We start from the raw sequence: 15,105 nt of genomic DNA on the forward strand, positions 1-15,105 counted from the left end.
TTCTTTGCTCTGTTTGCCAATGTGGCAGCAGAGAAGACGAAGGGCTCTGATGCATTCTGTCTTGGCCTTCTCCAGAAACCTGCACAGGGAGATCTCCTTCCCTAGTTTTCTCTGGCTGACTTTTGCCTTTCTAATCAGTCATGGTAATTTACCCTGGCACTGTTTGGCAGGGGCTGTACCTTGGCATCATGAGCAGCCAGGGTCAGCTGTCAGCCTCTGAGCCATGAGCCTAATGCAACAGAACAGATGTAGGTATTTTTTCCAAGTTTTCCCTGGGCAGCAGGATTAAAGTCTCTGTTCTCAGCTGGGGTCCCCGGTGTAGTCACTTTCCTCTGTGTTACACAACACCCTATTAAGAAGAACAGCACAAACATGTTCATTTGGATCCCTTCCCCCAGCCCTAGAAGGCCAAGGAACAAAGGCAAGGAAGGTTTCCAAAGACTGAGGAGCTGCCTGTTTGGTCCAGGAACCCCAAGATAATCCTGCCCAGGAATCCTCCTGTGAAAGGCCCTGCCCCCCTCCATCCTTGTGGTGCCAGGGGTAGGAGGGAACATGGGTAAAAGATCAATGGGGTCAGGTTCTTAAATCCATCTGGCTTTGTGCAAACCTGAATGGATACCAATGAGGGGAGAAACTACTGTGGCAGCATCACCATCGGGCCTGGTGCCTGTGCCTGGCCTGCTGAGCCAGAGGCTTCTGAGCGTGTGTGGGTGCATGAGCAAATGTGCAAACAACCGGGAGCGATGAGAAACCCTCAGGGGTGTCTTGGTGCTAGCAAAGGAGACAGGGTTATCGTGTCGTCCGTGGTCTTCTTGCTTGAGTTCAAAGGTGTCATGCTCCGAGAAGACTCTGGTGTTTTCTGATGGCTGCAATGGTACTGAGGGAGCTTGCTGGAAGCAGGGAGGCTGTGTGTTCTCCTCAGCCCCTCTGAAGTGGTTGGCTGCAGAGAAGGGACCGTGGGCACCCTTGGCAGGCAGGAGAGAGCTTCATCAGCAGACCAAAGGGAGCAGTTGAGTCCATGTGAGCACACGTGAGGATCTGCTGCCTCTGTTCACCTGTTACTTGCCTTAGTGACAAAAGACCATAAATGATCAAGGGAGTTAATTAGGTCCACAGCAGGACAGGTTTGGAGGCCTGGAGGGCTGAGAAGTCTGGAGCGGGTTCAAAGGCACAGGGGGAGAAGGCGGCCCTGGAACTCTGTGTATCAAACAAAAGTGCTGCTGGTTCTCCCTCTCTGGAAGCACTGTGAAAATCTGTCTCTGACCAGAAGGACAGTCCCCAGGAGGGGGAGGGACCAGCTCCTGGCAGCATCTGTTTGTTCAGGCCTCTGCTGAAGGACTTAAACAGCTTATTAATTCACTCCTTTGTCCAGCTGCAGGCCCCTGTCCTTGCGAGCAAGCCTCCAGGGCAGCGTGTGCAGCTGTGAGCCAGTGCCCGTGGCCTGGGACTCTCTGTGTGCTGCATCCCAGTAAGCCCTCTGCAGGGCTGGGGAGCCGGGGGGCATGTTGCAGCTGTCTGGCCCATCTCTAGTAAAATGCTCACAGCAGGTCCTTTCCATCTGCTTCAGCCCAAGAGTGACCCTTGCAAACTTCCTCTCCCCTGCAGTCGTCTCAGCAGATGGTAGGGAGACAGATAGAAGGAGGGAAATCTCTGCAGCTGTAGCAATAGAAAGGTCTGACCCTATGGTACCTCTCACTGTAGCACCCACAGGTACTGGGTTCTTTCAGTGCCCCCGAGCCTTGGCCTCCATTTCCCTTCTACCACTCCTTGAAGCACCTCCTGCTCCCTTCTCTGGACCTTGGTGGCAGCTCTGGATGGCTTCCAGCTGGAAGAAAGCCTGCTCTAGCTCTGCAAGCAGAATAGGTAGTGGCACCCATGTTACAAGGGGAGCTCACAGCATGGCAAAAGCTGAGGAACCGTGATGTGTTGATGGCGTCTTGGAGCCTATGGGTTTGGTTGGAGGGATGTTCAGTTGTGGTGAATCGCTGCAAACCACTTTGTGCACCTGCTGTCTTGACTCCACTCCCCCTTGCACCCTGGATGCATAAAGTCTGCTTTGGGAGGGGGTGCGGTGGGTCCTTTCTTACCTGTAATTTTACCAGACTGCAGGAAATCAAGGAAGTGGAAGGGTATGCTTGGTCCATGCTGGAGGACATTTCAGCTCAGCAAGGGTGTTTGAGACAGCTGAGTGGTGTATCACCCGCCAGGCTGCACCAGCTGCTCTGGAGTCAGGACTCAAACCATGACCAGACTTGGTCCCTGTTCCATACTTTTCCTTCACCTCATTTGTTAGCGGCTTCGGATGCAAATTCTGTGGTCGGTATGTGGAGGCCTGGCTGGCGTGAAGGGCTCCTGTCCAGCTGCCCTTGCTTGATCCTCCTCTCTGGCGGGCCTGGCTGGATACGAGTGCTGCAACGGCCTCAGAGGGAACGTGTGGGGTATCCAGGTTATAGTGTTCAGTGCTGTTGCCCTTCCTCTCCTGGTGACCATATTTGTTGACTTGGACAGAGAACAGGCCCTTCCCATAACACAAGCAAGACAGATGTGTCCAAGTACAACACAAAGGTGCAAGGTTTGCCTTGCAGAGGCAGTTCACCCCTTGTTGCATTAGGTATGATACAGATGGCTCATCAGAGATGACCCCTCCCCCTGCAAAATAGCTTGTGCAGGCAGTGTGGACAAAGAGCATGAAAGAGCCTGAAAAGGAATAGCAGGATGGTGGAGAGAGGCTTCTAAAGATCGCCAGGCCTGCAAATGCAAAGATGTCTAGGGGCCATGTAGAGGGGCTCCACTGTAATGTTTGGTACCATGCCCAGGCTGAAGCTCTAGCACCATTTAGTAGGCTGGACCAACCTTGGCCTCAGTCTTGTTTGGCTTGATGGAAATAGTTGTCATCGTGTCCTGAGTACAGTTATCATTGTCACTCTTTAATTCCTCCAATGAGGTGTTGCAAACAGATATACATGTGTTGTAGCCATTCTTTGGATTTAGATTTGCCTTTGGGGACAGGCAGTGATAAGTGTTAAGAGCTGTTTAAATCCCCTGCTGTTGTGTTCCTGAACTGGTTTCTAGCAAGAGCAGAAGACATGAGGCTGGGGAAGAAGCCGCTTCTCCCGCCAGAAGCATCCCCTGGGCTGGGGAGGGACCCCGAGCTGGAGATGCAGCTGAGGTTCATGACTAGGCTAAGGTCATTGGTAGTGTTACCCGACAACTGCTAATTAGTTTTGCCCTGCCTCTGGGATTTCCCCTGGCAGCTGCAGGGGCAGGTCCCTGGTGGAAAGAGGCTGCTGTGATTAATGATGAGCGATGGATGAGAGGGAAAGGGATAGGAGGAGAAAGCTGCCAAGGCTTTAACTCCGGTGTGCTCAGAGGTTCAGCCTGGTTTGGATCTGCTGGTGGGAGGTGAAGGGTCCTTGGCTGGCCAGGGTGTTAACAAGCCAGAGGTGAGCGTGGGTGATCAGGACGGCTGTGGCTGTGTTGCATAAATCAGGCTTAAGGTGCCAGAAAAAGCCTCCAGGGAGGTGAAATGTCTAAGTGTCACCAGCTCTGCAGAGATAATGAGAACCAGAAAAGCACCAGGAGGTAAAATCGTACAGATCTGTGAATACAGGCTTGCGGGCCCGGGATCCTCATGGGTCTGTGGGGGTGGTGGCTGTGGGGGAGTCTGGTGTTTATGGAGGGGCTGTAGGGTTAATCCTCCTCAATCTCAGAGGCAATCAACTCTGAAAGAATAAAGTCTTCCTGCCAAATGATGTCTTCTGCCCTCCCCCACCACACTTTTTCATTTGCCTTGAACGGAAAGAAAGAAATGGAGGGAAACAACAAGGGCTGGGTCCGCTATCGCTGTGTTTGCATGGTCAGTGTGTGGGGGACACCCCACTTTTGCTCTGGGCTGAACTTATTGAACATGGCCCTGTAGCTTGGGGGTTGAGGGAGTTTCTTGGAGACTGGAGCCAAGAGGTGCAACCAAAAGCATTGTGCAGGTCCACGGGTGTCACATCTCCAAGAGTGGCACTTCCAGCTCCTCTGGCAGTGACCAAACCCCTTGCAGCAAAGGTGGCTGATGACCATCTTTGTCAGAGGTCAGATCAGTGTGAATGACACTGGAGCAGGCTGCCCAGGGAGGCTGTGGAGCCTCCGTTCTTGGACAGGGTCAAAAACTCAACCAGACATGGCCCTAACCATTTTGGTCTAAGCAGGGGGCCAGATAGAACCATCTCCAGAGGTTTCATCCCACCTCAACCAGTCTGTGATTGTGTGAGAGAGTACCAGGAGATGCATTCCTCTGCCAAGATGACCTGCTTGCTTGGCCACGGCCAGATGAAGTGAGGACCATAGAAGCCTGTTTCTTCCTCACTTCCACTGCAAAACCAGAGTGATGGGGTCCTTCCTTGCTCCCTTGCCCACACTGCTCCTTGCAGGGTTGTGGCTGAGCACTGCAGAGTAGGACCACTCCTGGGTACAGCAGAGTGCTGCTGGAAGCCATCTGAGCTGCTGCCCCCAGGTTCTGCAGTGGTGAAGCTGGCTTGATTCCACTCTTCCCTAAAGGAGGCAGGGCTGTAAAGCAAAATGGAAATTAAACACCACCTGCCACTTGGCCATCTTTGCTGTTAGGCCTGAACTGGTGAGGGCAAGAGCAGGGTTATTTCACAAAATAGCAATGAAATATCTGATGGGAGGGTTTGTTTTCCTAGCTGCCTCTTTGCTGGTGCCCTGAAGGCTTGTGGTGAAGGGCAGGTGTTCTGTCTCTCTCCTTGTACCTGTGCCCCAGGTGCGCTCCTTCCTCTGCCTGCAAAGGCTCCATTCCCAGCCTCAGGAGAGGCTCTGTGTCGGCTGTGAGATCTCAGCCTGGATTAAGTGGCAAAGGCAAACCATCAGCTTTGGGAAGAGCACACTTGACCTTTGCCTCTGTGGAGTTATGCTCTCCCTTGGGAGGAAGTGTTGGCTCAGGCGCTGAACAAAGCACTGGCTGTCATGAGCAAGACCTGCCTTCCTTGGGGTGGGAGGGCCTGGCGGGGGGGCCAGATTTATGCTCTGGGAGGGAGGAAGGGTCAGCAGACCTGGTGACCTGGAAGCTTAGTGGCGAGCAGCTCAGTTTACTGAGAAATGCAAAGCTATGTTGCTTCCTCTGTCTGTGAAAATATACCGTCTGGGATGGTCTGGGCAGATGAGCCTGCTGGTACATCCAGATGCAAGAGGGGAATTTGTTTGCTAAGGTCCTAATGATGTTTTGAACCCCCTTTCCTTATTTTCCAACCTGTTCTTCTCTGTCATGTCTTTCAGTGCCTCTCATCCTGAATTGCCGCTAGTGTCTTCGTAGGTTCTCTAGGTCCTGTGGAAGAAGCATCCAGTAGTAGTCTTGGCCCTAGCATGGACTTCAGACAAGGTTATATGCACTTAGTGGTAGGTGCCGCTAAATGTGCTTGTTTTCCCTAAACAGTGATATATGTGCAGTTCTCACATTAATTCAGACATTTTCTCCTACAGTATGCCTTTTGTTCTATGTAACATGCCTCGCTCTAGTGCTGGAGGCCCAGCAAGGACATGGGAAAACAGAGAGTGGGTGTGTGGGATGGTCTCTCTTCTACTTTGTACCTGAGGGTTGAAGTTAGATGTTTCACCTGAGCTTACAGAAGCAGCTTGCGTCAGAACCAGGACTGAACTTGGGTCCCAGCATGAGCACTGTGGGGCAGTGCCCTGGCCCTGTTGTCATGGGCTTTGTTTAGAAGTTATGAGGTCTCTCTATGCTGGTGCTCTTCCACATGTTCACCTAAGTCAAGTCAGGCTGCTCTTGTTTCCAGGATTTTTCGGGAACTCTGCAGCCCCAAGCTTTTGAAACAGATACGTAAGGATCAAGAAATTGGCCGAGTGCAAAGAGCTCTAGAAATCCATTTGCATCCCCAAAGCTGCAGGTATGGTGTCTGAAGGTTTGGTGTTATGCCTGACCTTCACACCATTGTTCCTACTCCAGCCTCCTCTGTTGAAGTGCTCTGAACTTGAACTAGTGCCTCTAAAGAGGTCATTGAGAGCATGTGGGTTATGAGATTCACTCGGGTGGAGCTGATGAAAGAATTCAAGTCTTTCCAAGCCTCCAAGGGCTGTGAAATAGGTATAAATACATTTATAGCCTACTGCATTGCAGAGAAGTGAAGAGACTGATCCAGCTTGAAAGAAGTGTGTCCTTTTGTGCCACCTTTGCCAGTTGCTGTAGATATTTGTACAGTGCTCAGCCACTGGTGTAGCAGAGTGGTGTCTTGTTCAGGGCTGATGAGAGCCAGGCATGGCAGTCGGGACTGCAGGATATGAATGTTGCCTTCACCTGCAGGTTGGCTGGCAAAATGGAAGGACATGAGAGGAGACCTTGCCAGATGCCAGCCAGTCTATTGCAGGGTGAGAATGAGGGGAGGAGCAGTTTTGGAGAGCACATCTGTAGCTAGCATTGCCTTGCTTCACTATCAGGAGGAGGAATGTTGATCAGGTGCTGTGAACTTAGACCTAGGCCACCTGAAGATTTTCTGGGAAGCAACCACCACCATGTTACCAAAGCTTTCCTGTGCGCTGTGGGCAGAGCTAGCTCCTGCTCCATCAGCTTTACAGGTCTTCTGCCTCTTTTGCCTCTGTGTCACTCAGACCCTGAAGCATCAGCCGTGTTTCTGTTGGCGATGGCTGGGAAGAGACCAAAATCAGAGGACGTTACAGAACGCTTGTGTGGGAGGTCTGTTGTTAGCACGGGTGTGAGAGTTGCACATCTGAGAAACTAATATGATGAGAGGGGCTGTGCAGATGAAACAACTCAGGGCAGTGGGCCATGTTCCTCCTTTAGATCTCCTTGGTGCTGACAAATCCATTAGTGGCAGCTTGATGCTGCTGCTGATCAGGACTTTGCTGAGAGCAAAAGCCCTGGAGGCTGTTGGCGGCTGAGCTTTGCACGAGACCAAGCCGATGCAGTCAGTTCTTGCCCCTCCCCAGCACATATGGTGCAGATTCACAACCCGTTTTCTGAGCAGGCAGTGTTTCTGGGAGAAGTTTGGCCGAAGTCAGGGCTTGGTGCAGCTGCGTCAGCAGGCTCTGGGGTGGGAAGGGCACTGGATTTCACTTCCCCATTTCCCTCCTAGGGCCTTGCTGACATGGCTTCCTGGACCACCAGTGTCAGGAACAGGCAGTTTGGTTTTGAGGGTGTGGGGCTCAGCCCAGCCTGCACGGGGCATGAGAAGGACACTGAACCATTTGTCCAGCCCAGCTGCTTCCTCCACTAAAGCATTGAGACAGAGTCTCTGCCATACTCAGACTGTTGGAAACACGTTGATAAACTTCCAAATGTCTATTTTACAATCCAGATGTGCTAGCCTTGGCTGTAAACCCTCATCTGAAGAACAGGTGTGCTATAATGTTTCTAGCAGTCGCCCTAAAGCCAGCTGGAGGCTTGAGCTCAGCAGGGGCCAAGGGGCTGGTGCCATATAGGATATGGATATTGGGGCAGGGACAGGTGAGGCAAAGAGCTGTGGGTCAGCTGTAGTTCACAACAACGCAGAGTCAGGATGGGAGGGAAGAGTGGGGCAAGCCAGAATATCCTTCAGCCCCTAATCTCTGCTTCGCAGCACCAGAGCTGTCTCAGGAGGGGCTTCTCTGGTTGTATGGGCAACCTGGATGTATCCATGGGGTGCATCAGCCTTGGTTGGATCTGTCTTGGTGTGGAAGCATGGGGCTAGAGCTGGCCATCAGCCTCTGTGTTATTTTCTGTGGTTTATCTCGACCTCTCCAGCAGCTCTGTGGTCTGGGAGGCGCTGCAGGTCACTGCAGCTCCCCATCAGCCTTGCCAGGGGAACCTAGATGGGGTGGCTGCTTCCTTGGGCCGAACTTCACCTGTGTCTTTGGCCTGCAGGGCGAGCATACCCCCTGGGCTGGGGAAGGTGTCCTGCTACTAGGCCTGGATCTGGCTCCCAAAAGTTGTGCTGGGGAGAAGTGCAGTCCCAGTGGGAGGATGGGCAGCAGCAGTGGGCTGCCAGAGAAGGCACCAGCCCTCTGGTGTAGGGGAGCAGCCAGCCCTGGGTGCAGGCTGGCAGGAAGCATGTGGATGGTGGGGATGAGGCAGGGTACAAGATGCTGATATCATACTATGCACAGTGCCTACAGGCTAAGAGGGAAGACCTGATGGTCTATCCCCCTGCCCCCCATAAATCCCAACGTACTCTCACAAGGGATTTTAGCTCCACTGGCACTGTTGGAGGATTTGTGTAACATAAAGGCTTTGCCAATGATGTTCACACCCTCCAGAGCCCCTGCAGGGACATCCAGGCTTGTAGGGAGCAGAGTCTGACTGAGGGCTGCAAGGTGGGCAGCACGTGCCATAGGGCATTGCCTCTGCTGAAAGCAGGCAGCAAGGCAGGGGCTACTCAGGCCAGAGGCAGTGCTGAGGAAAGCCAAGGGCTCCATTGGTCCCATCCCTTCATGGAACAAGAGACCAAAGTGGCCTTGAGAGGGGCCCCCAACATAGAACATTTTCTCCTGTGCCCTGGCAGAGGGGTCAGGCTCTGGGATAGAGGAAGAAGGACTCTCCTGCCTCTGCAGGGCCAGCTGCTTTCTCGGCCACCACCCCTGTCCCTGGGTTTGCCAGCCTTATGGAAGTGTGGGTGGCCATCCCTGCTGTTGGCACTGCTGTGAGTTCGAGCTGTGCGTGGCAGCTTTGCCTGCTCTGCCAGCCGAGGGAGGGAAGGCAGAGACATGGCCTGAACGCCTGTGCCACGGCAGGCTCAGTGTGGAGGCAGAGGTAATCATCAGCAGAGAGGGCAGGCTTGTATCATCTCTGCTCCAGCCCTGAGCTCCAAACCCAGTTCTGGGAGAGGCAGGAAGATCAAGTGCCATCTCTGCAATCCTTTTACACATTTTTGTTCTGTGCCTGGCATGGCCCCTGTCTGGGTGGGAAGTAAAGGCTTCTCCATTGCAAGCTCCTTGCTCTTCTCTGAGGATGGTGATCTGATGCAGTGTGGCATGGAAAGGGGCTTTGTTCATCTTCTTTGCAAGTTGTGCTGCAATTATTTCCTTGTTAAGCTCTCATTATTCTTTTTTTCTTATAAGAGACTGGGCCTTTTCCTACGGCTGTGTGCCACACCTGTGTGTAGAGTGGATGACAGCAGAGGCAGTGTGGCAACTGGTGAGGGAGACTTCTGGAGCTGTGATGTCACAAGAGAGCTGGATTCCCAGCCTCTGAAGTCATAGCTGGGAAATTAGGTACTCAGCCTAATCCAAATAATTTCCCAGTGGGACTGTAAAGTCTCAATGAACTAGTCTATTGCGTGATGACCCACTATTTTAGTTCTAACACACACCACCTAATAATTGCCACTTTTTTGCAGTTCGCTAAGATTCACTTATTAATAAGCTATTAAACATCCACTTGAAATCACTGCATTGTAATGAGCTGAGATCACTTCACACAGCCATTCCAGTGCCCAAATTGATAGGAAAGCTCCTAAAATCCAGTGATGGCAAAGTAACCAGGCTGAAATACAGATTTAATATCAGCCCTACTGATCATTCCTGTTTTAAGCTCTATGTGGCCATGGTCAGTTTTCCTCTGACATGCAAGGCTGATGGGCAGGAGAACTTCCAGTCCAAGTTCTCTGTGCGCTGGGCAACTGAGGAGAGGGTCTTAAGGAAGGAACAGTGACCTGAAGAAAATAAGAGTCAACGATTTTTAGGAATACTGCTCTGGAATCAGAGCAGGAATGAAACTATTTTAATTTCAAACACTCAGTAGAATTCCAAGTTCAATTCAGGTATGTTTTGGATTTTTTTTTGTTTTGTTTGGTTTTTAAGGTAATGCAAAGGAAAGGCAGAGGATTGAGAGATGTTCATTGTGGGAGGAATTTATTGGGAAGAGCTTCAGCACAGTCCTGGGATCACCTGTTGTTTTCTGTCCCCACTGTTGGGTTATCTTGCTTGGATCTCTCTTTTCTCCAGGTTGTGGTCTCCTTGGGAAGTGCTGACTGTGAAGTGGTACCAGGCACCAGGAAAGGAGACTTTCCACTGAGGAGAGCACCCTGCGATCCCTGTGTATCCTCAAGCTGTTGCTCCCTCTTCTCTGTTCCCTTCCAGACTGTGACAGAAGCTGATGATCGATGGGTACCACAGGAAAACCCTCCTCATGTTAAGACCCTGGTGAAAATGAGAAGAGACTGTTATGGAAATTCACACTACCAGGGTCCTTTCCACACTCCTCTCCATAGGGCTCTGACCACGTGGGGACCATTCCCTCTTCGGGGGTCAGAGCCCTTAAAAATGGCAAGAGGTTCTGCTTCCTTCTTTCCTTTCCACCCCTAGTGAGGACAGCTAACTAATGAGCGCTCTTGTTGAAGCCCCCCACCAGCTTGATGTTCTGAGCAGGCTTGTTCCTGCAGGAAACACATGATGAAATGGGTTTCCTGGTCAGGGCAGCCTCCATGCTCCTCGGGGACACTCAGGCCCATCTCGCTGCCACATGCAGCTCCAGCCGCAGGTATGGAAGAAACAGAGAGGCCAGACCAGTCTCCTGGGGAGACAGGAGGTTGCAGTCAGATCATTGCAAACAGAACTTCATTAATTATAAATGGACAGGTTCCCCTGAGCTGCTGGAGCTCTGCATGAGTCACATTCTAGCTCAGGTGGTGGTGGTTTGTTGTTGTTTTTTTTTTTTTTTTTTCCTCCTGAAGAGTTGCTGAAGGGGCTTGAAATAGTGTGATGGATAAATAAAGAACCAGCTGTACTCTGCAGCCAGCCCCACCAGAGCCTTTCTGCAGCAATAGCCCACAGCAACCTCCATTCTGCCTCACTCTGCACTCCTGTCCCTTGGGTCCTGCCATCTGGTCCTGCTTGCCAGGTTTCTTCTTCCTAGCAGCATGTTTTCATCTCCTGTTGTAACCTCTTTTCCAGTGTGTGGTCTCAGCCCTTGGTAATGCACAGATGTATGTTTAGACAACAGCATGACCAAGGAGTCCAGTTGTGGGACACTCGCTTGGCTGGTCTGTGCCTCCCTCCTCCATCTTGGAGATGGTCCTGGTTAAATGAAAGCAGAAGGAACAATAAAACCAGCAAACTTTGGGTTTCAACTATTAGCTGCTGAATAGTTTCTCTTCTGATTTCTGACAACAAACTACCACTTACGTGGTTCTCAGCTGGCTGTCTCCTCAGGGGAAGAGGCCAGAACGTACCTCAAGGCTCTGAGGGACACACCAAGAGTGGGTGGAGGTGGCTGCAGGGACAGGGTGTGTGTCTGGCTGGAGTGGCTCCTCTGGTGGGAATATCTCCTTCCCTGGATGCTGTAAGCATGAGTGTGCTGAGCTGTGCCATGAGCTATCTCATGGCAAAGCCGAGGGGTGGGAATGGTGTCCGTGGAGGATTTTCTGGCTGTGTTGACATATTCAGAAGCTGCTTTTCCTCCTTCTGATGCTCATGGTTACAGAGGTCCTCTCTAGAGTTCTCGCTGCATTGCTGCCTAAAAGTTGTTTCTCCACCCAGCTCCACGGGGCTCCTATGTTCTCCATTTTTGTATAAGGTGTCTCTATTCAGAGAATCTGTTACTGTGCCTCTAAGATGTTGGCTTCGCACCCAGATTTTTAAGCCAGTGGGGCTGGCCAGCCTTTCCCTGCCCGGCCCTTCAGCCCCGAGCTGGGGGAGCACTCCTTCTTCCTCTGCAGGAGCTGCAGGCAGCTCCTGAATCTGTGGAATGTGTCTCATCTGCAGCGTGTTATGAATCTGCTCACAGTAGAGGAAGAAGCACATGTGGGTTGTGAATCCTTCTGAAGAGGAAGAAAAGGGGCTAATTAATCTAAAGGATATGGTGCCAGGAGCCACATCTGGGGGCCAACTGCCCCTGGAAGTGTGGCTCCCAGGTGCTACCCCCACAAGGGGTCCTGCAGAGTGGTGTGGACCCAAGGGGCTGGGGAATGAGGGCATGAGGTGTCCTGGCACAGAGGGACCCCCATCGCCACCGTCCTGAAGAGCCACTTTTCCCTGTACTTTGAAGAGACCTCAAAGGGCTGTGACTTGTGCTCATCTCTTCAGGGCACAGCCCACCTTGACCCCTCTGGTTCTGTGGCTTTCATCCTCAGCTGCCCAAGCACCTCTCCTTCTCTGCCATAGAGGTGACAGGTGAGAAGGGCCATGCTGTCAGCATAGCCCACCCTTGCTCCTCTCCTCTGTAGGGTCTAACGAGCCCCTTGTTTTCTGTGCTGGCTTGCAGGTCTGCCTCATTCACCTCGTCACCCTGGCCCCGGAAAGCATGAACTTGGAGAGGTGCTGCAGCTGTGTTTGCCCTCAGCCTCTCCTCTGGTGCCATCTCTGCTGCCCAGAAGCTTGTGTGGTGAATTATGGGGAAAGAAAGGCAGCAAAGAGCACTTTGAGCTGCCCACCTGCAGTGTGTCTCCACAGATTAGTACTGTGCTCCCTGGTGATGGGGACCAGGCTGTTGAACCCTGCTTGACGGCTCGCTGCCCATCCTGTCTCTGCTGCTGATCTCTCTTCCCAGGTGTGGGTTTGATCTCAGCGGTGAGCAGCCTGACCATCTGCACCCTGCCTGTATGAGTTCCCGAGAAATGAGGTATTTCATGTTTGCTACGCTGAGCAGCATGCCCAACCCAGGCTATGACTCCCCACACACCCTGTGCTCCCCCTTTTCTGATAGGTTGATTTTTGGGGATAACCAAATATGAAATAAGCCATGGGGCTGGGAGGCAGCAAGACCAGGCTGAGTGCCTGCATGTTGCCCACCTACAGCAGGGAAGCAGTCACTTCCCTCCCCAGGTGCCTGACCCTGTGCTTGTGCCCCCTGTGGCAGGCAGCCCCAGCGTGTTGGGGCTTGCTGCCCTCAGCTGGCCCCGGCTCTGCCGCAGCACTTACGTGGGATCAAATGGTGCTGGCACATCCCTGCAAGAGCAAAGGAGGGTTTGCAGATGTTAGACTGGAAGGAGATTGGTGTCCAGCTCTGGAGAGGTTACTGCAAACATGTGGTGAAGCTGATTTGAAAAGGGATGCCGGCTCCCTGGGCCAGGCTCCACCACAGCCAGGGGTGGCTCTGAGATGTACTGGAAGGCCACCAATGGCTTTCTCGGGTTTGCATATCTTGTTGCCCAGCCCCATTGGGGAGGCACGGGCTCCAGCAGCCCCACCACTGTCAGGGCACCGAGTGCAGGCACCCAAGACACAGTCCCCTGGGGGTTCCACGAATCTCCTTCTTCCCTGTAGTGACCCAGGGAGGAGTCATTCACTTGTGCCCTCAGTCAGCCTTCTCCAGGATTGCCTGCTGTAGCTTTGAGCACTGCCTGGGCTCTCAGCTGCTTTGTTTATGGCTTTGTTTATGGTGTTGATAATTTTCTCATGTCAGGTTTAGGCACAAACATTCTTTCCATTGCTGCATAAGAAAGTAATTAGGTGAGGATGGAAAGGACATTCCTCTTCCTCAGAACAAAGAAATAAGCCACGGCTGTTATTGGGTACCACTCACAGCATCTGGGGCCATGCAAGCTCCTGCCCAAGTGGTGGCTCTGCCCCAGCGAGGTAGATGGGCGAGCTGGTGGTGCCCAGGAAGTGCTAAAGCACCCACTGGTATTTCCCCTGACACCACTACCCTGTGAAACCAGCTGCCAGACTCAAAGTTTGAACCCACTCCGCCCTGTCGATCCTGTTTCACTTGCTCACTTGCCATGTTACCTCCACTCTCCCTGCTCGCAGGGCCTCAGCCAGAGGGGATGTCCTGGAGTCCTGTTCTGCTCCAGAACCTGTGTGTTTTTGAGGGGATTAATTCCCTGTACTTCTACTCCTTTCCTGGCTCCTCCGCACCCCAGAAGGCAGGCAGCAGTGCTTCTATTCCAGGGAGGCGACAACTGTGGTCCAAGAGGGCCTAAAAAGCAAGAGGCAGTGGGAAGAAGGGGAGCTGGAGCCAGTCGTCTCAGATGGGGAAGATGTTAGGAGCACAACTGATGGAGGCCACAGAGGAGGCACTGGAGAAGCTGGACCCCTCTGCCACAAAGCTTTTGGGAAGCAGGCAGCTTGGCCTGGGAGAGAGCAGGTGGCACCTGTAGCAGGAGAGACTGGAAGAAGAGTGTTAGTGGGATGGAGTCCTTAAAGAGCTGGGGGAGGGGTGGGCATGGGAGAAGAGCCTGTAGTCTATGTGTCAGCCACCCTACACGTCAAAAAGGGCAAAAGAGATTAAATAAATTAGTGGGCTGATATAACAATTTGCCTTTTAAACCCAGTGGTTGATCTGCAGCCTCTAGCTGAAGAAGTCCCTACCTTGCAGGTTGCTGGAGGGCATGAGGCTACACCCAAAGCACGCTCAGTATGCAAGCACAGTATCTCATGTCCTCTTGCTGGCGTTCAGCCACTGCACTCAGAGTTGGGATGCTAAGTGGGCTGCACCTTTCATCTGCCTGAGCATGGCATGATGAAACCAGGCTGATAAGTGTTACTGGCCATAGGACCAACTGCTGGTGGGATATGTCTGCTGGAAGATCCCTCTTAGTTGAAGGACCTGTAGCTTTTAGGTGAGTCCTTTTCTAGCCTGGACCTATAGGAGGAAGAGTATAAAGCCATGAGTTGGGTTTGAGGGGACCTGAGAGCTCTGTAGCCAGGTGACATGGCAAATAAGGCTCTTCCCAGCGCAGTGCCTTTCTCCTGTGAGATGCGATCAAGAGCAGCAAGAGGGCTAGCGGTGCTGTTGCAGCTCCACAAGTCCCCAGCTGCCGGGGGGCGGCAGTGTATTCCTCCGGCATCCATGTCTCCTGCTCCCTACACCCCGCACCGGCGCTGCTTCACCTTCTCCGAGCGCTTCCAACTGCGGCGGGAGCCGGGGCTCGCTGCGGGCCGGGCGGCAGGGCGGGCTCCGGGGCTGCACGGTGGCTGCCGGGCAGGCGGCGAACGGGTCTCCCCGGCCAAGCAGGGGTTAAGGCTTCTCTGTTGTAGTTTGTTTCCCTTTGCCAAAGTGGGTGTTGCTGGAATGTCTCCTCTCCTAAGGAGGGGGGCCGAGCCGTGTCCTCTGGAGAGGGGGGATGTCAGCATCAAAAAGACACAAAAGGGGGAGGTTTCCAAAAATAAAACCCTCCATCCCCTCCAGGCGCTGCCAGTGCCAGAGGC

At 52.8% G+C, this 15,105-nt stretch overlaps 1 protein-coding gene across 4 annotated transcripts in view; it reads left to right on the forward strand.

Moving 5' to 3' along the window:
* The window catches only part of AREL1 (apoptosis resistant E3 ubiquitin protein ligase 1), a 40,742-nt gene extending 29,994 nt beyond the window's left edge, over nt 1–10,748 (forward strand). Inside the window, exons 21-22 of one of the 4 annotated variants that reach the window (XR_014184719.1) lie at nt 5,284–5,403; nt 9,961–10,748. The gene's annotated coding sequence lies outside the window, so the exon portion shown is untranslated. The remainder of the gene's footprint in view (nt 1–5,283; nt 5,404–9,960) is intronic. The other 3 variants (XR_014184720.1, XR_014184721.1, XR_014184722.1) reach the window with 3 other exon arrangements.
* The last annotated feature ends 4,357 nt before the right edge of the window (nt 10,749–15,105 follow it).

The sequence above is a fragment of the Streptopelia decaocto genome (genome assembly GCF_964273445.1).
Source record: "Streptopelia decaocto genome assembly, chromosome: 7".
NCBI lineage: Eukaryota > Metazoa > Chordata > Aves > Columbiformes > Columbidae > Streptopelia > Streptopelia decaocto.